Source organism: Mesoplodon mirus (genome assembly GCF_964341445.2).
Source record: "Mesoplodon mirus genome assembly, chromosome: 4".
Lineage (NCBI taxonomy): Eukaryota > Metazoa > Chordata > Mammalia > Artiodactyla > Ziphiidae > Mesoplodon > Mesoplodon mirus.
Window position 1 is genome coordinate 64,368,601 of NC_138979.1, and position 23,202 is coordinate 64,391,802.

General features: G+C 43.7%; 1 protein-coding gene across 10 annotated transcripts in view; it reads left to right on the forward strand.

Annotated features, from left to right (window-relative positions):
* The window catches only part of PPCDC (phosphopantothenoylcysteine decarboxylase), a 123,498-nt gene that overhangs the window by 25,106 nt on the left and 75,190 nt on the right, over nucleotides 1-23,202 (forward strand). For 9 of the 10 annotated variants that reach the window (XR_014293644.1, XR_014293645.1, XR_014293646.1 and 6 more), the window contains one exon: nucleotides 16,167-16,327. The gene's annotated coding sequence lies outside the window, so the exon portion shown is untranslated. Of the gene's footprint in view, nucleotides 1-16,166; nucleotides 16,328-17,833; nucleotides 18,839-23,202 lie in introns of those variants that run through there. The other variant, XR_014293652.1, reaches the window with a different exon arrangement.

Below are 23,202 nucleotides of genomic sequence, written 5' to 3' on the forward strand. Positions count from 1 at the left end.
TGAGCCAGGCTGAAGCTGAGGAGAGGGCAATTAGTGTCTGAGCTGCGTTTACCTGGCCCCATCTGCCAGCGGGGTGCTGAGGTGGGAGTGATAACCACCGCCTTCCCCAGTAAAAATCAGAGCTCTTGTAGTTGTCATCATCTTGGGTAGAAATGTTTCTCAGAGAAGGTGCTAGCTTCCCTGATGATTTTTATAGAATTCTGGAAGTTTGACAGAACAGAACATTTGGGTCTGAAATTCTCAGTCTTGTTTGGCAGCCTGGAGCCTCTAGGCTGCCGTGGCTGCTGCTGGGCAAGAGGCGGAAGCCTTAGAGCCAGGGCCCAGCCTCCACACTGGATCGTCTCCAGCTCTTCCTCCACACGGCTGATGTGTCCCCCTGCCACCTCCCCACTGCCTCAGGGTAAGGCCCTGACTTCGGGGCAGTATCCTCTTGGCTCTCTGTAATCTGGCCCCTGTCTACTTTCCTAGCTCCACCCCTTACCACACACCAACCCTGCAGGGCTCCTTGTCCTCTTGCCAGACTGGACAACTTTGACCCAGCCCTGTTGCTTCTTGCCTTTGCACATGCTGCCGCTTTTACTGGAAGACCATTCTTCCCCTGGCTGCCTCCTACGCATGCCTCCGGATGTACCTGGGTGCCACTGCCTTTGGAAAGCCTTGCCTGGCCAACTCAGGCTGGATTAGGTGGTCCTAGCCCAGGCTCCCATTGTGCCCCCTCTTATTTATTATACCATGGAGTTGCAATAGTCAGTTTGTCTCCCTAAAACTGGGATCTCGTGGAGGGCAGGAGTTGTCCTGTTCCTCACAAAACCTGGCAAATCATTCCAAGCTTTTTTGTACTGACAGAATTTTTAAAAGCTTTGTGTGTGTGTGTGTCTGTCTGTGTGTGTGTGTATTTGGGGGGTTGCTCGTTTCTGAGCCAGGCACCCAACCTAGGAGCCATAAAAGCAAAGACTGATAAATTTGACTATAGAAAAATAAACAGTTCCACCTAGCAACAGCCCAAAGGCAAGGTCAAAAGACAACAAATGGGAAATTATCTACAGGTCATATAACAAAGGGCTAAATCCCTTAATATACAAAGAGTTGCTCTACATTGATTAGAAGAAGTGGAAGATCACAAAAGAAAACTGAGCAGAGGATAAAAACAGAGTCCACATAAACACACACACACACACACACACACACACACACACACACGACTATAAAAGCTATTCAGCCACATTCAGGAGGAGAGTGGTGCAAATCAAACTACACTGAAATGAAAGTTTTCACATACTAGGTTGGTAAGGGTGTTAGGAAATCGCACCCTCATACTTTGCTTGTCGGAGTGTAAAATGATACAACCTCTTTGGAGAACAATCAAAATTACATATTCACCTTACCTTTTGGCCCAGCAATTCTACTTCTAGGGATTTGTCCCACAGATACACTCACATATATGACATTAAGTCTGAAAAAGGCTATTCTTTGCAGCATTGCATATGGTAGTAAAAGACTGGAAACATTCTCCCCATCTAACAACTGAAGGTTGGTTAAATAAATCAGGGTCATCCCTGCACTGGAACACCACACAGCTGCAAGACAAAGAGTGAGGAAGTTCTCTAGGCCTGATACAGGATGATGTCTGAGATACATTGTTAAACAAAATGCAAGATGGAGAACAATGTGTATTGCATGTTAGCTTGTGTATTAAAAAAATGAGGGGAGAAAAGGAGGATCTATTTGTATTGGCTTGTATTTGCTGGAATACTTATTGAAAAATAAATAAGAATCCAGTCCATTGTTTGCCTCTCAGTGGGGGAACTGGGTGGTTGAGAAACAAAGGTGGGAGGCTGACTTCATTTTAAGTTTTGAGCCAGATGAATATATTATCCACCACAAAAGCCACAATTACATACATTTTTTAAAGGGTTCCCTCTGCCCTTTATCCAGAAGTTCTTAAGAATGACTTGGCAGGGGCATCTGGAGATTTTCATCAAGGCCTTTGGAGTAGAAACGGTTTGTTTTTCTTGTCAGGAGCTAATAGAGGAAGATGACTTCTGAGTATCCCTGGGTGCTCCCTATAAGCCTTTGAGGTCTCTGATCTCAAGGACCTTATGCTCTTATGGGAAGAAGACTTAAGGCTTTAAAACAATCAAGTGACAGAGAAAATCAAAAGTGAGACTGTGTGGCACAGACTCTCTGAGTGCCGTGATTCAGAATTGAGAAGCAGCCAGGGTGGGCCCTTTGGAGGGAGTGGCACTCAGGCTGGAGCTCACTGGAGGGCCAGTGTAGTTAGAGTGCAGGCAAAGGTGGAGATGCACTGCCACGTGCTCGATGTGGGATACCTGGATGGGATCTTAGACTCCATGTGCTGAAGTCGGAGCTGTACAGCAGGGGAGCCACATGGTGAGTATGGAGTGCAGTAAAGATCAGCTGCGTGGTACGTGCAGAACAGATGGGAGACTTGAGAAGCTGGAGTCAGGGAGGAAGCCAGATGCTAAGTCAGGGAAGCCAGGCTGTGCTGAAGGCCTTGGCCACACCCATGGTTCTAGAAAGGGAAGGGATGCAAAAGTGAGTGATGGCGTGAAGGAAAATATTAGAAAGTGTAAAAGCCACAGTCCTGTGGCAAGTGGGGGGAAGGAGATCTTAATGACAATTGTGTGCATGGTGGTGCAAGACTTAGTAATGGTTCCCAGTCCCACCCACTAAAAAGAATTTTGCTTTGCTTACCACAGTCTTTTCTTTCAGGATTGTTCAGCCTGCCCTCATGGTTCCCGGACATTTTGTGGTGTAGAATTTGAAAAAACAAGATTGAGATATAGAACTGAGATATAGATACTGAGAAGATGGGAGGAAAAGGGAAGGAATCTTTTGGGGTTGGTCCCAGAGTCTCCTTTATTGTGACAAATTCTGGTAATGCGTAAAGGGAGAAAAAAAGTAAAGCATGGAGCATAGACTTGGTTAACTCCATCCTAAAGAGCTGAGAGGGGCCTGAGTGGAGGGATGGCAGCAGAGCCATGCAGGCTGGCCAGAAGTTAGGGTACATTCTGGGAATTGGCTTAACAGAGTCTCCAAGCTGCTAAGAAGTACAAGAAGATGGGGGTGGGGAGTAAAAGGATTTTTGAGGAATGTTGCTGGGGATTGTGAGTTTGACACACTTTAATGTTCTTCAAGAAACCCAAGTAAATATTGGGTCTTCTTTTAAATTAATTAATTAATTATATTGAAGTATAGGTGATTTACAATACTATATTGGTTTCAGGTATACAACATAGTGAGTCAATATTTTTATAGATTATACTCCATTTAAGGCTACTATAAAATATTGGCTATATTCCCTGTGCTGTACAATATATCCTTGTGGCTCATTTATTTTCTACATCGTAGTTTGTACCTCCTAATCCCCTATCCCTATCTTTTCCCTCCCCCCTTCCCTCTCCCCACTGGCAATCACTAGAATATCGGGTCTTTCAAATTCCTTTGCCAGTCTGTGCTTCTTGGAGTGTGACTCTGTGCAGGATTGAGCCATATGGAGCCCTAGATTATGTCTGGGTTATGTATATGTGTTATGTGTTCCTTATACTGCTGAGAGTTTCCTTGATTTCACTTCACCCTCCTAACATAAAGCCTCATGACAGAATCAACTAGTATATTTAATTCCATTTTATAGATGGGAAAGTGAGGGTCACCCAGCCAGTTTCTCTTTCTGCCCTAAAGCTGCCTCCAAATAGGGTGCCCCTGCAGAACCAGAGCTCCCACCCTCATTAGCATTTACCTCCCTGCGATCTGTTGAAGCACCCCCTCCACCACACACCACCACCACCAGATACCTTTTTTTAGTCCCAATTTAGCAGCTGCTTCATTACGTTTTTCTTCCTGTAGCTTCCTTCATACATATATTGTTTCTAGGGCAGCATGAAAATCTGAAACGTCACGCAACTGCCTCTGAACAAAGAACCCTAGAGTCAGATCCTAGTGACTGACAGGTTGTTTACACCGAGAGCTTCCTGGTGGAACAGAATATAATATTCGAGGCAGGCTTCGTGCCACCTGGGGCAAGGCAAGGGGAAGGAGTAGGCCAGGAGAACTGCTAGCTGTCTAAGAGCAAAGGAATGCCAGGAGCAGGTGGGTGTCAGGGCAAAAGGCAGATGGGAGATTTGAGCTTCAGGGTCTTTGGAGGACATGTTGCTAATCCAGGTGTGATCCGGGAGCATGTTATCCCCTTGCTGCAACAGGTTGGTCTCATGGTGGCTTTATCTGCTGAGATTACATGATTACCCTTTGCCTGCTGGCCCAGATAGCAGGTCCCTGGGGATTGGAGGCCCAGCAGACTCCTTTTTGGGCCTCTGGATTCCTGGAAGAGCGGGGAGAGTTCAAAGGTGCCTTCTGTTCACGTGGGCAAGGTAGCTGAGGGCTGAAGGGTTTCCAGCTGTAGCGATGGGCTTGGAAGCTGCCAGCAGAAACACGTGGATGCACGCAGGAAGGAGAGGCTGGAATGCTCCTCAGGGCCTTCAGTGGAGGGTGGAGGTGAAGATCGTTTCTTGCTCTCGGGAGAGATCATGGATTGGGAGCTCATATGTCACTTGGAACTTCTAAAAATCACTCTCTTGGTAGGGGAGAAGTTTAGCTCTGGAGCCCCATTCTTGGGGGGAAGCCAGCATGATGGGAACCGGGGAGAGAAGGCCATAGAAGGGGACTCATGTTTATCTGGCACCTGGCCTATGCCAGACAAGTGCTTTGCATACCTTATCTCATTTAATCCTCTAAGCAGCCTTCAAGATAGGCATTGCTATCCCCATTAAAAAAAATAACCTGAAGCTCAGAGAGAAGGATATAAAAATCCTCCTAACTATAAACCAAGACGTGGCCTCTTAGAGGGGAGAGTAGAAATGGGTGATGGTGCTGCTCACACAGGCTGGACCTAAGTTGGGAATGGAGAGAGGTGCAGGTAGGCTGACCATGTATTTTGTTGTCGAAAGTGGGCTCTTCTGGGACTTACCTGGTGGTCCAGTGGTTAGGAATCTGCCTTCCAATGCAGGGGACGAGAGTTCAATCCCTAGTCAGGGAATTAAGATCCCACATGCCGTGGGGCAACTAAGCCTGTGTGCCACAACTACTGAGCCTGCACCCTTTAGATCCAGTGCGCCACAACTAGAGAGCCCATGTGCTCGATATCCCCCGCTCCGCAACTAGAGAGCCCACATGCCGTAATGAAAGATCCTGCATGCCGCAACGAAGATCCCACATGCTGCAACCAAGACCCAACGCAGCCAAATAAATAAATAAAAAGAAAGTGGGCTCTTCTGAGAGTGAAAAGGGGCAGTAAGTATGCCAGCACAATAGGCATCAACTGGGACTGTCCTGGGAAAACCAGGATGTGTTGCCACCCTGCCACAGAGCACCAGAGGGAAGTACTGCTCAGAAGCCATGCTCTGTGAAGTAACAGCTACCATTTATAACATAATCCTCGTAGCAGTCCCTAAGGGGGAGCTTATTATCCCCATTTGACAGATGAGCAGACTGAGGCTCAGAGATGTTACTTAATGTTCTCAAGGTCCCACAGCTTTTAAGCGGGGAAGCTCTGGCTGGCTTCAAGCCCTGGTTCTTCCTGTGGGTCATGCTGCCTCCCAGGCTCAGGGCCTTTGGAGGAAGACCAGAGAAAGAGACCAAGCAGAGAAACAGAGCTGGAGTGTGGCAGACCATGTGATAGTCTCTGTGTGGCCTCTCCCAGGACTGGCATGTGAGCAGTGGCTGAGGAAGGTGGGTGAGTGTGTGGCGGGGGGCTGGGGAAGGGTGGAGGCTCCAAAGACTTCTGCAGCCTTCTCTGATCTTCCTGGACCTCCAGGGGGGGCAGTGGCCAAGGCCAGGAATTTCTAGGAAAATAAATTGTTGTGTTGCCCCATGTCTATGAGTGGTGAACAGGAACACTGAGAAATCGAATGACAGGTATCCTGGAGTCAGGACTGTCCCCTCTGGTCTACAGAGCCTGTTCTGGCTCCAGCTCAGTCCCTCTGGGGGTCCTGGAGAGACTGTGCAGGTCTGGGATACAGGAATACTCTAGATCAGGGGCAAAAAGTCTGCAAGGTCACACACATATGGAGGGTTTGTGAACCTTGGGGTTAGTTCCTGCTACGTTCACCAGCCAGCCTGACCTTCCAGGAATGGGTCAGTGGCCATAGCGCTGACAATGGAGGGCCCAGCTGAAACCTCATATGGCCTTTGCAGGCTCCTTAACTTGTTGCATCACAGGTGGATGGGCAGGGAATTGGTCGCTGGTCATCCAGCCAGTCAGACCACACCACCTGTGTGCACTCAGACATGGGCTGACAGGGCTGGCAGGTCTGATAAGGGAAGAGAAGTTCCTGCCCTCAGAGATGACAGGTCTGCCTGGGGTACCTCCGTCAAATACAGTAGCCTGCGGCCTCTGCAAGCCAGTGTTGCATAATCAAGGGCTGATCATGTTTCTTCATTCATTAAAAAAATTTTTTTGAATTAATAAACTTTATTTTTTAGAGCAGTTTTAAGTTCTCAGAAAAATTGAGTGGAAAGTACAGAGTTCCCACATACCACCCACCCCACACATGCACAACCTCCCCATATTCACATTTTTCAAAGTCTGTGTTCCAGACAGTGTCCTGGACCAAAGACCCAGCCCTGTCATCAAGGCACTTCCGGTTCAGTGAATAGACAGCAGAGCAGAAAGACCAGCCCAGGGAGGGAGGAAGGGATGGTGGTAAGTAGGCCTAGGGTGCCAAGTGAACCAGCAGGACAGCCCACCCACCCTGCCGGGGAGGTCTGAGGAACGAGGAAGGATCTCAGAGGAGGTTCTACCCGGGCTGAATTCTAAAGGTGGTGTGGGCATTAGCAAAGAGTAGGAATGGCAGGAGTGGGATGCAATGTGTGCAAAGGCCTGGGGCCAGATGGCACACCTGAACCAGGTTCTGAGTCTGGCTCTGAAGTTGGACATGGTAGGTGGAGGCGGGAGGAACCTCATCCTGCAGAGCCCAAAGCCAAGGGGTTTAGTCTGAGGAGGAAGGGTCCAGTTGGGCCAGAGCAGGCAGGAGGGGCTTACCAGTGTGGGCAGGGCCAGCAATGGCCCTTGAAAGAGTTGGAAAGCTCAGGTGCTGGATTGTGCAGTTATGGCTTTAAATGTGTCCTGAAGATGCTTCAGGGGTTTTCACTGATGCCTCAATTGCCAGGCCCTTGAGGACAGGATCATTTTTCTGATGGCTGGGTGCTAACGCCTGCTTCACTTCTGCCCAGATATAGCCTTGGGTAACCGTCTCACATCTCACAAAGAAACAGACGAGGCCCACCTGGCGAAAGTCTGTGCCTAGAAGAACTTCTCGGATCATGTCAGGTTTTCTCCATGTATTCATCCCTTGTGGTGGTTCCAAGGGAAGAGGGGTATGAGAAAAAGGAACCCTTTTCTAATAGACAAGCTGACCAAGGCACAGGGAGGGCAAGGACTTGGACCCCTCACCCCAGCATGCCAGAGGCAGAGCCTGAGCCCCCTGGGAGGGGCAGCAGCCAGGACTAGAGTAGGTGAGAGTGCCCCATGCAGCCGAGGCTCAGAGCCTCTGCTTGCTTGTTTAGAAAATGGAGACAGTAAAGTGTGCCCTTTCCCTGTGACTCTGAAAGTGGGATGAGGATATGGGGCTCTGAGGCATCAGAGAGCAAAGATGGTCCCAGACCCAATTAGAGAATTCCCAGAGCGATCTGGTGGTGAGAGACAAACTGCTTCCCTGTCCCCACTGCTCTGCCTGCAGCAGAGGAGCCCCACCCAGGTGATGAGAACCTACCTGCCCGTTAGAGGTCTTGGGATGTGAACACACCCCTCTCACAAGCTTCTGGGAGAGAAGACTCACATGTTCTGAGCATTGTGTGCTAGGCCCTTTGCATACATGATTTGTACTTCATCCATCATCCTGTGAGGTGCCCACCATTACCATCCCCATCCCCATTTTACTGGTGAGTAAACTGAAGCTGGGGGAGGTGAAGTGACTCACCAAAGGCACAATCTGGTGAGTGGCAGTGCTGGAATTCAGGCCCAGGTCTGCCTATCTCCACGCCCACCCTCTGCTCTTCATCTTCTTGCTCCATTTGGGCAGGACGGAGTGGTGTGGTAATGAAGGGGCTTCGCCTAATTAGACAAAATAACTCTGTGCCTCAGTCATGCATTCGTTCACTTGATCCAACTTTGTTCTGCATATACCCCAAGCCAGGAACTGTGCTCAGTGTTGGGGATACAGTGTGGAGCAGAAGCAGATGTGCTCCCTGCTCTCAGGGCTAGCTGTCTAGTGGGAGGGATAGACCTTTATCAGACAAGGAAGAGGAGACACTTTGATAAGTACCATGGAAGAAAGATAAGGGTGCTATGAGAGGGGTAACCATGGGGCCTAATTTAGTGAGGGGGAGAGGGGAGCTTCAAGCGAAGACTTCCTGGAGGAAGTGAGCAGAAGAAAGATGAGTGAGCAGGAGTTACCCAGGGAAAGATGAACCAGAACGTTCCAGGCTGAGGCTAATGTGTGTGAAAAGGAAGGAAGGAGAGGGATAGCTGGGGGAACTGAAAGAAGGGTCGTGAATAGGGCAGAGGGTAGTGGTTTAAAGCGGGATAAGGTGGGCAGAGGCCCAGTGGGACAGGGCCTGGGGGCCACAGCAAGTGACTGTGGGAAACCAAGGCAGGTGCCTATGAAATGAGAACTTTCTTTCTCGTGAGCTAAAGTGAACATACAATGCACGTAGCTTCCCCAAAAGTTTGGGCTGCATTAATAGTTGCATAGCATGCAGGTCAAAGGAGGAGATTATTCCTCCCTCTGACTCAGACTGCACGTGAAGTGTTGTGATCCTTTCAGGGCCCCCACTGCCCAACATCTGCAGAAGAAGAGCCAGCACACCGAACAGGTGTACAAAAACCAGACTGGATGGGCAGGGAAGAGCAGCCTCAGGAGACAGGAGTATGTCCTAGACCTCTAAGGAATCTCCTAGAGGCCAAGTTCAACCCCATAAAGGGAGAAACATCCCGGCAGTTAGGGCTTATGAAATATGGAGTGAAAATGTGAGGTAGTGAGCCTCTTGTGCTGGGGAGCAGATGCCAGAGGACCAGAGATGTGGAGAGGGACCCTGCTTAGCTTAACGTGTGGTCGAGATTCAGTCCTTGGCATTGACTGAGCACATAGTGTCTGCCTTCTCCCTTCCACCCCTGAGCTGGAGGCTCACCACACATGTCCCCAAAACACAGGGTCTTGGGCCATGCAGATAGTGAGGCTGACACTGCCTAGCATGGGGTGGGCTCTGGGTTTGTCCTGCTTAGACTGCTTTGGGGAAACCAGGCATTGGAAATGGTGGAGGTCTTGGACCTGTGGGCTGGCAGCTGCTGGTCACTATCTGAGGTCACTTCCTAGGGCACCTTTTCCAGAATCCTGAGTGTTTTCTAGTACCCTGGACCTTCTAGCTGTCCACCACGGAGTCCCCACTCAATCAGAACCTAGGAGAAGCCAACAAACGTCTCCCCACCTCCCCATCAACTGTGTGTATACTGAGACTTCCCAGAACTCCTTGGTTTCCCTAAAGAGAGGGCTGCCCTGGCTCTTCTCATACATCAGAACTCTCACTCTTATTTTTTTATTTTTTTTTTTAGTTTCTGCTTTATAACAAAGTGAATCAGTCATACATATACATCTGTTCCCACATCCCTTCCCTCTTGCGTCTCCCTCCCTCTCACCCTCCCTATCCCACCCCTCCAGGCGGTCACAAAGCACTGAGCTGATCTCCCTGTGCTATGCGGCTGCTTCCCACTATCTATCTACCTTACGTTTGGTACTGTATATATGTCCATGCCTCTCTCTTGCTTTGTCACAGCTTACCCTTCCCCCTCCCCATATCCTCAAGTCCATTCTCAAGTAGGTCTGTGTCTTTATTCCTGTTTTACCCCTAGGTTCTTCATGACATTTTTTTTTCTTAAATTCCATATATATGTGTTAGCATACAGTATTTGTCTTTCTCTTTCTGACTTACTTCACTCTGTATGACAGACTCTAGGTCTATCCATCTCATTACAAATAGCTCAGTTTCGTTTCTTTTTATGGCTGAGTAATATTCCATTGTATATATGTGCCACATCTTCTTTATCCATTCATCCGATGATGGACACTTAGGTTGTTTCCATCTCCAGGCTATTGTGAATAGAGCTGCAATGAACATTTTGGTACATGTCTCTTTTTGAATTATGGTTTTCTCAGGGTATATGCCTAGTAATGGGATTGCTGGGTCATATGGTAGTTCTATTTTTAGTTTTTTAAGGAACCTCCCTACTGTTCTCCATAGTGGCTGTACCAATTCACATTCCCACCAGCAGTGCAAGAGTGTTCCCTTTTCTCCACACCCTCTCCAGCATTTATTGTTTCTAGATTTCTTGATGATGGCCATTCTGACTGGTGTGAGATGATATCTCATTGTAGTTTTGATTTGCATTTCTCTAATGATTAATGATGTTGAGCATTCTTTCATGTGTTTGTTGGCAGTCTGTATATCTTCTTTGGAGAAATGCCTATTTAAGTCTTCTGCCCATTCTTGGATTGGGTTGTTTGTTTTTTTGCTATTGAGCTGCATGAGCTGCTTATAAATTTTGGAGATTAATCCTTTGTCAGTTGCTTCATTTGCAAATATTTTCTCCCATTCTGAGGGTTGTCTTTTGGTCTTGTTTATGGTTTCCTTTGCTGTGCAAAAGCTTTGAAGTTTCATTAGGTCCCATTTGTTTATCTTTGTTTTTATTTCCATTTCTCTAGGAGGTGGGTCCAAAAGGATCTTGCTGTGATTTATGTCATAGAGTGTTCTGCCTATGTTTTCCTCTAAGAGTTTGATAGTTTGTGGCCTTACATTTAGGTCTTTAATCCATTTTGAGCTTATTTTTGTGTATGGTGTTAGGGAATGATCTAATCTCATACTTTTACATGTCTCTGTCCAGTTTTCCCAGCACCACTCATTGAAGAGGCTGTCCTTTCTCCACTGTACATTCCTGCCTCCTTTATCAAAGATAAGTTGACCATATGCGCGTGGGTTTATCTCTGGGCTTTCTATCCTGTTCCATTGATCTATCTTTCTGTTTTTGTGCCAGTACCACACTGTCTTGATTACTGTAGCTTTGTAGTATAGTCTGAAGTCAGGGAGCCTGATTCCTCCAGCTCCGTTTTTCGTTCTCAAGATTGCTTTGGCTATTCGGGGTCTTTTGTTTTTCCAAACAAATTTTGAAATTTTTTGTTCTAGTTCTGTGAAAAATGCCAGTGGTAGTTTGATAGGGATTGCATTGAATCTGTAGATTGCTTTGGGTAGTAGAGTCATTTTCACAATATTGATTCTTCCAATCCAGGAGCATGGTATATCTCTCCATCTATTTGTATCATCTTTAATTTCTTTCATCAGTGTCTTATAATTTTCTGCATACAGGTCTTTTGTCTCCTTAGGTAGGTTTATTCCTAGATATTTTAATCTTTTTGTTGCAATGGTAAATGGGAGTGTTTTCTTGATTTCACTTTCAGATTTTTCATCATTAGTGTACAGGAATGCCAGAGATTTCTGTGCATTAATTTTGTATCCTGCTACTTTACCGAATTCATTGATTAGCTCTAGTAGTTTTCTGGTAGCATCTTTAGGATTCTCTATGTATAGTATCATGTCATCTGCAAACAGTGACAGCTTTACTTCTTCTTTTCCAATTTGGATTCCTTTTATTTCCTTTTCTTCTCTGATTGCTGTGGCTAAAACTTCCAAAACTAAATTGAATAAGAGTGGTGAGAGTGGGCAGCCTTGTCTTGTTCCTGATCTTAGTGGAAATGGTTTCAGTTTTTCACCATTGAGGACGATGTTGGCTGTGGGTTTGTCATATATGTCCTTTATTATGTTGAGGAAAGTTCCCTCTATGCCTACTTTCTGCAGGGTTTTTATCATAAGTGGGTGTTGAATTTTGTCGAAAGCTTTCTCTGCATCTATTGAGATGATCATATGGTTTTTCTCCTTCAATTTGTTAATATGGTGCTTCACGTTGATTGATTTGCGTATATTGAAGAATCCTTGCATTCCTGGAATAAACCCCACCTGATCACGGTGTGTGATCCTTTTAATGTGCTGTTGGATTCTGTTTGCTAGTATTTTGTTGAGGATTTTTGCATCTATGTTCATCAGTGATATTGGCCTGTAGTTTTCTTTCTTTGTGACATCCTTCCCTGATTTTGGTATCAAGGTGATGGTGGCCTCGTAGAATGAGTTTGGGAGTGCTCCTCCCTCTGCTATATTTTGGAAGAGTTTGAGAAGGATAGGTGTTAGCTCTTCTCTAAATGTTTGATAGAATTCACCTGTGAAGCCATCTGGTCCTGGGCTTTTGTTTGTTGGAAGATTTTTAATCACATTTTCAATTTCAGTGCTTGTGATTGGTCTATTCATATTTTCTATTTCTTCCTGATTCAGTCTTGGCAGGTTGTGCATTTCTAAGAATTTGTCCATTTCTTCCAGGTTGTCCATTTTATTGGCATAGAGTTGCTTGTAGTAATCTCTCATGATCTTTTGTATTTCTGCAGTGTCAGTTGTTACTTCTCCTTTTTCATTTTTAATTCTATTGATTTGAGTCTTCTCCCTTTTTTTCTTGATGAGTCTGGCTAATGGTTTATCAATTTTGTTTATCTTCTCAAAGAACCAGCTTTTAGTTTTATTGATCTTTGCTATCGTTTCTTTATTTCTTTTTCATTTATTTCTGATCTGATCTTTATGATTTCTTTCCTTCTGCTAACTTTGGGGGTTTTTTGTTCTTCTTTCTCTAATTGCTTTAGGTGCAGGGTCAGGTTGTTTACTCGAGATGTTTTCTGTTTCTTCAGGTGGGATTGTATTGCTATAAACTTCCCCCTTAGAACTGCTTTTGCTGCGTCCCATAGGTTTTGGGTCGTCGTGTCTCCATTGTCATTTGTTTCTAGGTATTTTTTTATTTCCTCTTTGATTTCTTCAGTGATCACTTCGTTATTAAGTAGTGTATTGTTTAGCCTCCATGTGTTTGTATTTTTTACAGATCTTTTCCTGTAATTGATGTCCAGTCTCATAGCAGAACTCTCACTCTTGATCCCCTCTGTCTCTGACATTCTGTTAGTCCCCAGACATTTTTTTGACAAGGGCTCCAACCCATGCCCTCTGAAACTTCCCACTGCCATCCACCAACCTCCAGACCTGGGTTCCCCAATGTTTCTATCCTCTGTCTTCTCTCCACTTGGCCTGTCTAGTCTCTGCTGGGTTCTGGGTGCTTGGGCCAGTCACAGTTTTTTTTTAATTGAAGAATAACATATATTATACCAACCAGATCAAGCTAGAGAACACTTTCAGGTCCATCCTTTTAAAAGGGCTCCTTCCTCTAGTCTCCTACAGCTTTATTATTGGACACTTGGCAGGTGTTACCTTTCATGCCAGCTAGTTGGAGGAGAGGGAAGCATCCTGTGCACCATTTTTGCCTCTCCCAACCTGACCTAGCACAGTGTAGGGCCCATAGGAGGTGCTCCTTTAGGTCCATTAGATGGAAGGGTGTGGAATTTCCCAAGTGTGTTTTAGCATATGTGTTCAGTTGCCCCTCAGAAATGCAGGAGAGGTGACAGATGAAGGATGCGATCACCAGAGTGTAGGAAAAGCCCTGAGCACCAAGTGTGCTGGTTTTGCTCAGGTGACCGGTCACCCCCAGGATGATGTGTGCAGGCCTGGAGGCACACATTCCCGGCAGAGGGCTCAGGTGTGTAGAACTCCTTGTGTGGAATGCCCTTCCTAGATGGCACTGGCTACAGCATGGATCTGGCCAAGCTCTCATCCTGGCCCCAGGAACTTCAGGTTTGAGTACCCACCATGGCAGGATCAGAGAGCCAAAGGAATAGGGCTCAGGGAGCCTTTGAAGTCAGATGCCTGGTGCAGAATGCCCTGAAGGAGGCCAGAGCACACAGATTCTCAGTTGGATGCCAAGACCTCCCCTGCTGGCTTAGGAGAGGCTATCCCTTTTCTCCTCTTGCTTTATGGCCTTGCTTAGGAGATGGTATCCTCAAGGAAATAGAGCCGTGGCCTGGGCTTGAGCAGCAAAATGGGTGCAGCAGGAAGGAGCTGGAGGGCGGTGGGGAGGCAGGGTAGTGTGGGGATGTGGTACATGAAGTCTAACAGCTGTCCTGAAAAATTGTGTATCCAGACTGTTGGAAGATTTGAAGACACCCTCTTTGCTCTAAGCAGAGAAGAACCTCTTTTCTGAGGTCCAGATGCCAGTTGTCACTGAGGGTCTTCCTCTTGGGTATGTTCTGAGTCCCTCAGACCATATTGTTCCTGTCTCCTCTTATCTCTCTCTTGTTTTTTTGGGCTACATTGAGTCTTCGTTGCTGCGTGTGGGCTTTCTTTAGTTGCGGCAAGTGGGGGCTACTCTTCATTGTGGTGTGCAGGCTTCTCATTGCAGTGGCTTCTCTTGTTGTGGAGCATGGGCTCTAGGCACGCAGGCTTCAGTAGTTGTCACATGCAGACTCAGTAGTTGTGGCTCATGGGCTCTAGAGCGCAGGCTCAGTAGTTGTGGTGCACAGGCTTAGTTGCTCTGCAACATGTGGGATCTTCCCAGACCAGGGATCGAACCTGTGTCCCCTGCATTGGCAGGCGGATTCTAAACCACTGCACCACCAGGGAAGTCCCTCTTCTTATCTCTTTGACTGTAGTAAATAGGGGTATCATCCAAGGCTTGGGGACACTGGGTGAACCTCTGATTTTACATGATATCTGTTATTTCAAGGCTCAGTACAGAGATTGGATCCCAGGTCCACCTGACACCAAATTTGTTTTAAGGCAGCATGGTGGCATAGTCTTATTATCAGGGATGGGCTGTCCCTCCATGGTTGGTAGAGGCATGATCATGAGCATATGATGTTAATAGGAAGGGAGAGACAGAGGAAGAGAAGTGCACATCGCTCAGTGCAGAGGATAAGGACTGACTGAGGTATCTTAGACCAACTTCTGAATGGGGAAGGCTGGGATCTTAACATTTCCTGAGTATCTGTGGTGTGCCCAGCACTTGCTTATGTGTGATCTGCAAAGGTATATTATTATCCTTATTTTACTAAAAGGGAAGCTGATGCTCAGGGGATTTACCCAATCAGAGTAAAAAAATGTGGAGATGGGTTTTGAGCCAGGTGTGTCCAGCTCCATGGTTGGCCCTCTTTTTCCTCCATAGAACGTGATCTCCAGGTGATATGAGCATGCCTTCAGGCTGGGATGTCAGCCCTGAAATAAAGAGCCAGTTTTCAGACATTTGAGGGAAGTCATTTTTTTAATTTAATTGTTTATTTTTGGCTGCGTTGGGTCTTAGTTGCGTCACGCAGGATCTTCGTTGAGGCATGCGGGATCTTTCATTGCAGCGCTTAGGCTTCTCTCTAGTTGTGAAATGCGGATTTTTTCTCCTCTAGTTGTGGCATGCAGGTTCCAGGGCATGTGGGCTCTGTAGTTGTGGCACATGGGTTCCAGAGCCCATGGGCTCTGTAGTCTGCAGCACACAGGCTCTCTAGTTGAGGTGCATGAGCTCAGTAGTTGTGGCGCATGGGCTAAGTTGCCCCGCAACACGTGGGATCTTAGTTCCCTGACCAGGGTTCGAACCCACGTCCCCTGCATTGTAAGGCAGATCCTTTACCACTGGACCACCAGGGTAGTCCCTGAGGAGAGTCTTTAACATGTAAGAGAGGCCAAAACAATAGAAAAAGGGAACTCAGAAACAAAGATGCTGCAAAGAGCAGATGAAAACTTCAAAGAAACTATTGTTCATAATCTTAGACTGGAAGAGATATTGCATCCTGAAACAAGAACAGGATGCCATAAAAAGGGAACAATAAAAAGCGAACAAGTAAGAAATTTAAAATGTGATAACCAAGTGGTAGAAAGATAAAGTCAAGGAAACCTTTCAGAAAGTTAAACAGAAAGAAACAGAATTGGATAATAGGATGAAAGAGATAAGATACCCGTTATGTCCCCCTTTGCCTGGCAAAGTAATAAAGCTGTCCTTTTCTACTTCACCCAAAACTCTGTCTCTGAGATTTGATTTGGCACTGATGTACAGAGAGGCCGAGCTTTCGGTAACAGTAAGAAGAGTTAGAGGCCATGGCATTTGAGCTATGATCTTCTTTCTCTCTCTCCCCTTCCAGGTCATTGTGAAAGAAGCTCTGCTCTAGGCCGTTACAGCCAAGAACACAGGGTTCTCTCTATCCCCAGGGCCCAGTTGAGAGCTAAGGCATCTCCCTGAGAGTGGCAGACCACCAGCATTTCTCATCTCCCTCACCTCTGTGTTGCAGAAGCTCTATTCCAGGTAAGAGTAGCTGAGAGGGCTGGGGCTCTCTTCCTCAACCCATTCCCAACTTATAGGGTGGAACCTCTACCCTAGGTATGGAAGCCTGAGGATACTGAGGCCTTGATCTCCCTCACCCTGGTTCACTTATAGAGTGGAGGTTCCATTCTGGGAGAGGCCAGTTTAGAAGACCAAAGGCTACTGCCACAACCCAGAACCCTTGTAAAGCAGGGGTGCTTTACAAGACACCAGCTTCAGAGCAGTGGCACAGAAGTTTTGTACAGGGAGAGAGGAAGTCCATAAGAGGGAGTCCATAAGAACATAAGAACTCTGATGCCCTCCGCAAGGGAACTGACTTATTTGCAACAGAGTGTGGGGAAATACAAGCACATGGGTGCTCTCAAAAACAATGGAGATATTGATGGTAAGCAAAGCCTGGTAGTGCTTTGAGAAAAACAAGCTAAAAATTAGACTAAGTAGAAGTTTGCCAGAGAGAAGCAGGCAAAGAGATAACTAAGAGCCCTCTTGAGGTCAGAACAAGCTTCAGAGACTGACCTCAAAGACTACTTCTGCAAAGGGTCTTCATTTCATTGGATCAGACTGTGGAGCAATTTATGCCCCAGGGCATTGTTGAAAACAATAGCGCAATTAGTCAGCAATTAGTGGAGGCAAACAGCTGGGTGTGATACCAATAGAGACAGCTTAACAGAATGGTCAAGGAAAGAGATGAACAGAGCCCTTTTAAAACCACTGTCATTCCAGAGTGACTGCACATATCCAAGGCTATGCAGTTTAGGAGTGAAATCAGTCTACACACTGCGGGGGAAGTAAATTTCAAAATAGTTTAGCCAGATCACAAAATAAATAAACAAACAGCAAGAAGAAGAAGCTGGGGGGAGAGGAGGATGGCTAGTATCCAGAGTTGCTGCAATGTATTATCTAAAATTTTATTACAAATATAATAAAATTATAAACACACGGTTTTCAACAAAAAATTATGAAACATACAAAGAAAGAGGAAAATGTGACCAATATAAAAGAAAAAAAAAAGCAGTCAACAGAGCTGCTTTTGAGAGGGTCCAGATATCAGACTTAGCAGGCAAAGATTTCACAGCAACTATGTTCAAAGAACAAAAGGGAACCATGCATGAAGAAGTAAAGTATGAGGATAGTGTTGCCAAAATCTTGGCTGCCTGTACACTGATGCCGAAATGAGATATGGAGACAGAGTTCTGGAGGAGAAAGAAAGGGTGGCTTTATTCTTTGCCAGGCAAAGAGGGGAACACAGCAGGCTAGCACCTCAAGAACTGTGCCCCCCTCCCTGGGGAATAGGGAGAGGTCTTATAGTTGGGGCTTGTGGTCAGGGGTATGCAATAAGGATCAAGGCAGTAACAGTCCTGCATTCTTCTTTCTTCTGCAGAGTTTCAAAAGGGTGGGGTTGCTGACAAGATTAGAGTGTGTGCAGGGTCTCAGGTGGTCAGTCTCCTATCTTGATGAGCTTCTCTGGTCCCTTTAATCTTGCCTCAGGTGGTTTTCTGGCTGCTCCTCCCTTGATTTGCAATCTGCCCTTTGGAACTCAAGGAAGGTCATGGAGGCTGGAGTCTTGCCTACAAGAAATGGGGGACAAAAATTCCTCTGTACTTGGGAGCCCCATAGGGCCCTGCTCAGTTTCATTTGTATCTCATCAAATAGATAATATCAATAAAGAGAAAGACATTAAGATACAATTGGAAATTCTGAGTTTGAAAAATATAAGAATTTAAAAGAAAAGTCCAATAGATGGACTCAGCAGTAGACTTGAGCTGGCAGAAGGAAGAATCGGCAAACTTGAAGATAGGTTGATAGCGAATATGTAATATGAAGAACAGAGAGAAAAAAGAATGAAGAAAAAAGAACAGAGCTTTAGAGAAAAGTGAGATACTGTTAAATGTACCAGTATAAGCATAATAGGAGTACCAGAAAAAGAGGAGGAACAGAAAATTTAAAAATACTTGAAGAAGTAATGGCTAAAAACTTCCCAATTTTGATGAAAAACATTCATCTACACATCTAAGAAGCTCAATGAACTCCAAGTAAGATAAATATGAAGAGAGCCACACCCATATGCATTGTAGTAAAATTTTGAAAGTCAAGGACAAAGAGAAAATATTGAAAACAGCAAGAGAAAAATGATTTGTCATGTCCAAAGAAACCCTAATAAAAATAACAGCTGCTTCTCATCAGAAACAATGGAAGCCAGAAGACAGAGGGATGACATATTCGAAATGCTGAGAGAAAAAAACTGTCAACCAAAAATCTTCTTTCAGCAAAACTAGCTTTCAGAAATGAAAGTGAAATAAAGACATTTCCAAGTACAGTAAGTCCCCTACATACGAACCAGTTCCGTTCTGAGGGTGCATTCTTAAGTCCAATTTGTTCGTAAGTCCAACAAAGTTAGCCTAGGTACCCAACACAATCGGCTATGTAGTACTGTACTGTAATAGGTTAATAATACTTTTCACACAACATAAAAAACAAACACACAAAATAAAGGAAACATTTTCAATGTTACAGTACGGTACCTTGAAAAGTACAGTATTACAGTACAGCAGCTGGCATACAGGGGCTGGCATCAAGTGAACAGACAAGAAGAGTTACTGACTGGAGGAGGGAGAGGAGGTGGGGGATAGTGGAGTTGAAGGATCATCGCAATAGGAGATGGAGGGCAAGCTGCAATATCACTCATGCCTGACATTGATGGAATACACGTTCACATCTTTGAAAGTTTGAAATTTGAAGGTTCATATGTAGGGGACTTACTATAAAAAAAATACTGAGAGAATTCGTTGCTAGCAGACCTACCTTACAAGATATACTAAAGGAAGTTCTTGAGACTGAAAGCAAGTGACCTCAGGCAATAATTCGAAACTATATGAGAAAACAGAGTGTTAAAGACAATTAGGTAATTTATAAGATAGTATAAGTGTATATTTCTTCTTTTTCTCTTAACTGATTTAAAAAGCAATTATATAAAACATGTCTATAATTGTATTGTTGGTTATATAACATATAGAAATGCAGTGTATTTGACAATAACAGCACAAAGGAGGTGGGTGGAAACAACTTTGTATTAGAATAAAGAAATGACAACAGATTGTAATTTGGATCCACAGGAACAAATGAAGAGAGCCAGAATTGGTAAATAACAAACTCTATAATTATATATCCTCTCCCTTCTTCTCTCAGCTTCTTTAAAAGACATACAAATATTAAAAAAGTAAGAATTATAACAATTTATTATTGGATTTATAACTTATATAGACATATACAATACACTGTATACTATTTATTTTATAAATTAGTAATAATTAATAATAAATAACTATAATAACAATAATAGCACAAGGAAAAGGAGTATATAAATGAATGTGTAGGAGTAATATTTTTACAGCTCACTGGAATTAAATTAAAATAAATTTGAATCAGACTCTGATAAGTACTAAGAAAATAACTCAAAAATAGTGAAAATATAGTGAAAAAATTATTAAAGAAATTAAAATGTTATATCAGAAGGTATTCACTTAGTGTAAAACTAAGCAGTAAAGGAAGGAGAAAGGAACAAAAAAGATATAAAACATATAGAAAACAAAAAGTAAAATAGGAGACGTAAATCCAGCTATATCAATACAACACTATACGTGAGTATATTACACAATCTGGTCAAAAGGCAGAAAAGGTCATACTGGACTGAAGAAACAAGATCCAACTCTATGATATCTAAAAGATAAATGCTTTAGATTCAAAGATGCTAATAGATTGAAAGTAAAAGTATAGATAAAGGTCTCTTATGTAAAAAAACAAAACAAGAGTAAGCTGGAGGGGCTTCCCTGGTGGCGCAGTGGTTGAGAGTCCGCCTGCCGATGCAGGGGACACGGGTTCGTGCCCCGATCCCGGAAGATCCCACATGCCGCGGAGTGGCTGGGCCCGCGAGCCATGGCCGCGGAGCCTGTGTGTCCGGAGCCTGTGCTCCGCAACGGGAGAGGCCACAGCAGTGAGAGGCCCGCGTACAGCAAAAAAAAAAAAAAAAAAAGAGTAAGCTGGAGTGGCTCTACTAATATCAGACAAAATAGACTTTAAAACAAAACTTGCAACGAGAGATAAAGAAGAACATTTTATAGTGATAAAAGGGCCAGTCCATCAGAAGACCTAACAATTATAAACATATAATTGTTATGTCTGAAAAGACAACACCAATATGCATTAAGCTAAAACTGACAGACTTGAAGGGATAAATAGACAATTCAGCAGTAATACTCAGAGACTTCAATATCCCACTCTAAATAATGGGTAGTACAACTAGAAAGAAGAGCAGCAAGGAAATGGAAGAGCTGAATAACACTATAAGCCAAACAGACCTAACAGATATCTAGGGAACTCTCCACTCAAACAGCAGAATACATATTCTTCTCAAATGCACATAGAGCATCCTCTGATATAAACCATATGTTAGGCCATAAAACAAACCTCAATAATTGTAAAAGGATGGAAATTATAAAAAGCATGTTCTCTGACTACAATGGAATTCAATTACAAATCAATAACAGAAATTTGAGAATTTTACAAATATGTGGAAAATAGGAGCATACTCCTAAGAAATCAATAGGCCAAAGAAGAAATCACAAGGCAAAGTTGAAAATACTTTGAAGTAAATAAAAATGAAGACACACCATATCAAAATTGATGGCATGCAGCTAAGGCAGTGCTTCAAGGGAAATTTATAGCTTCAAATGTGTCTATTATAAGATAAGAATGATTACGAATCTATAACCCCACTTACCACCTTAAGACACTGGAAAGGAGTGCAAACCAAATCTAAAGCAAGCAAAGGAAGGAAATAATAGAAACTAGAGTGAAATTTAATGAAATAAGAGTAGAAAAACAAAGAGAATATAAATGAAACAAAAAGTCAATTCTTTGAAATGACAAACAAAATTGAACAAACTTTTAACTAGACTGACCAAAAGAAAAGAGAAAGAAGACTCAAAATACTAAAATTGGGAATGAAAGAGAAAACATCACTACTGATTTTAGAGATATAAAAAGGATTATAGGACTTCCTTGGTGGCGCAGTGGTTAAGAAACTGCCTGCCAATGCAGGGGACACGGGTTCAAGCCCGGGTCCAGGAAGATCCCACATGCTGCAGAGCAACTAAGCCCGTGTGCCACAACTACTGAGCCCGCAAGCCACAACTACTGAGCCTGTGAGCCACAACCACTAAAGCCTGCACACCTAGAGCTCATGCTCCGCAACAAGAGAAGCCTCTGCAAGGAGAATCCCGTGCACCGCAATGAAGAGTAGCCCCCACTCACTGCAACTAGACAAAGCTTGTGTGCAGCAAGAAAGACCCAACACAGCCAAAAATAAATAAATAAATTAATTAATTAATTTTAAAAAAGGATTATAAGTGAATATTATGAACAACTTATACCAGCAAATTGGATAATTTAGATAAAATGGACAAATTCCTAGAAAGACAAAAACTACTGAAACTGATTCAAGAGGAAATAGAAAATATGAATAGACCTATAACAGGAAATTGAATTAGTAATTTTAAAACTTTCAACAAGGAGAGACCAGACCCAGAATTCACTGGTGAATTCTACTAAACATTTGAAGAAGAATTAACACCAATTCTTCACAAACTCTTCCAAAAAATGGAAGAGGGAAAACTTCTTGTCTTGTTCTATGAGATTAGTACTACCCAGCTACAAAACCAGACAAAGGCATCACAAGAAAATAAAATTATGAACCAATATCTTTTATGAATATATATGCAAAAAAACATCATCAAAATATTAGCAAACTAAATCTAGCAAGATGAAAAGGATTTCCACCACGACCAAGTGGAATATTCTCCAGAAATACAAGGCTCAACATACAAAAATTGATCAATATAATACACCATGGTAATATAATAAAGGACAAAAACCACACAATCATTTCAATAGATGAAAAAAATTTTTTGACAAAATCCAACACCCTTTCATGATTAAAAAAAAAAGAAAGAAAAAAAACTCAGTAAATTCGGAATAGAAGGGAACTGCATCAACCTGATACAAGGAATCTATGAAAAATCTATTACTAACATCATACTTAATGGCAAAAGCCTGAAAATTTCCCCCTACAATCAGGAACAAGACAAGGATGTCCACTCTCACCACTTCTATTCAACAAGGTACTGAAGGTTTTATCCAGGGCAATTAGCCAAGAAGAAGAAATAAAAGACATTAAAATTGAAAAGGAATTTCTATTTGCAGAGGACATGATCTTGAATATTGAAAATCCTAAAAAATTGCTAGAACCAATAAACAAATTCAACAAGTTTTCAGAGTATAATATCTATATACAAAAATCAACTGTATATTTACACATTAACAATGAATGATATGAAGATGAAATTAAGAAAACAATTCCATTTACTATAGCATCAAAAAGAATAAAATATTTAGGAGTAAATTTTTAAAAAGAAGTTCAAAACTTATATTCTGAATACTCAAACATTGTTGAAAGAAATTAAAGATGACCTAAATAGATAGAAAGATATTTGTGTTTGTGAATTGAAGGAAAATATTAAGATAGCAATATTCTCCAAACTAATCTACAGATTAATACAGTCTTTATCAAAATCTCAGCTGGCTTCTTTGCAGAAACTGATAAACTGATGAAAAATTTCATATGAAAATTCAAGAATCCTGAATAGCCAAACAATCTTGAAAAAAAAGCAAAGTTGGGGGCTTCCCTGGTGGCGCAGTGGTTGAGAGTCCGCCTGCCGATGCAGGGGACACAGGTTTGTGCCCCAGTCTGGGAATATCATCCCACATGCCGCAGAGCGGCTGGGCCCATGAGCCATGGCCGC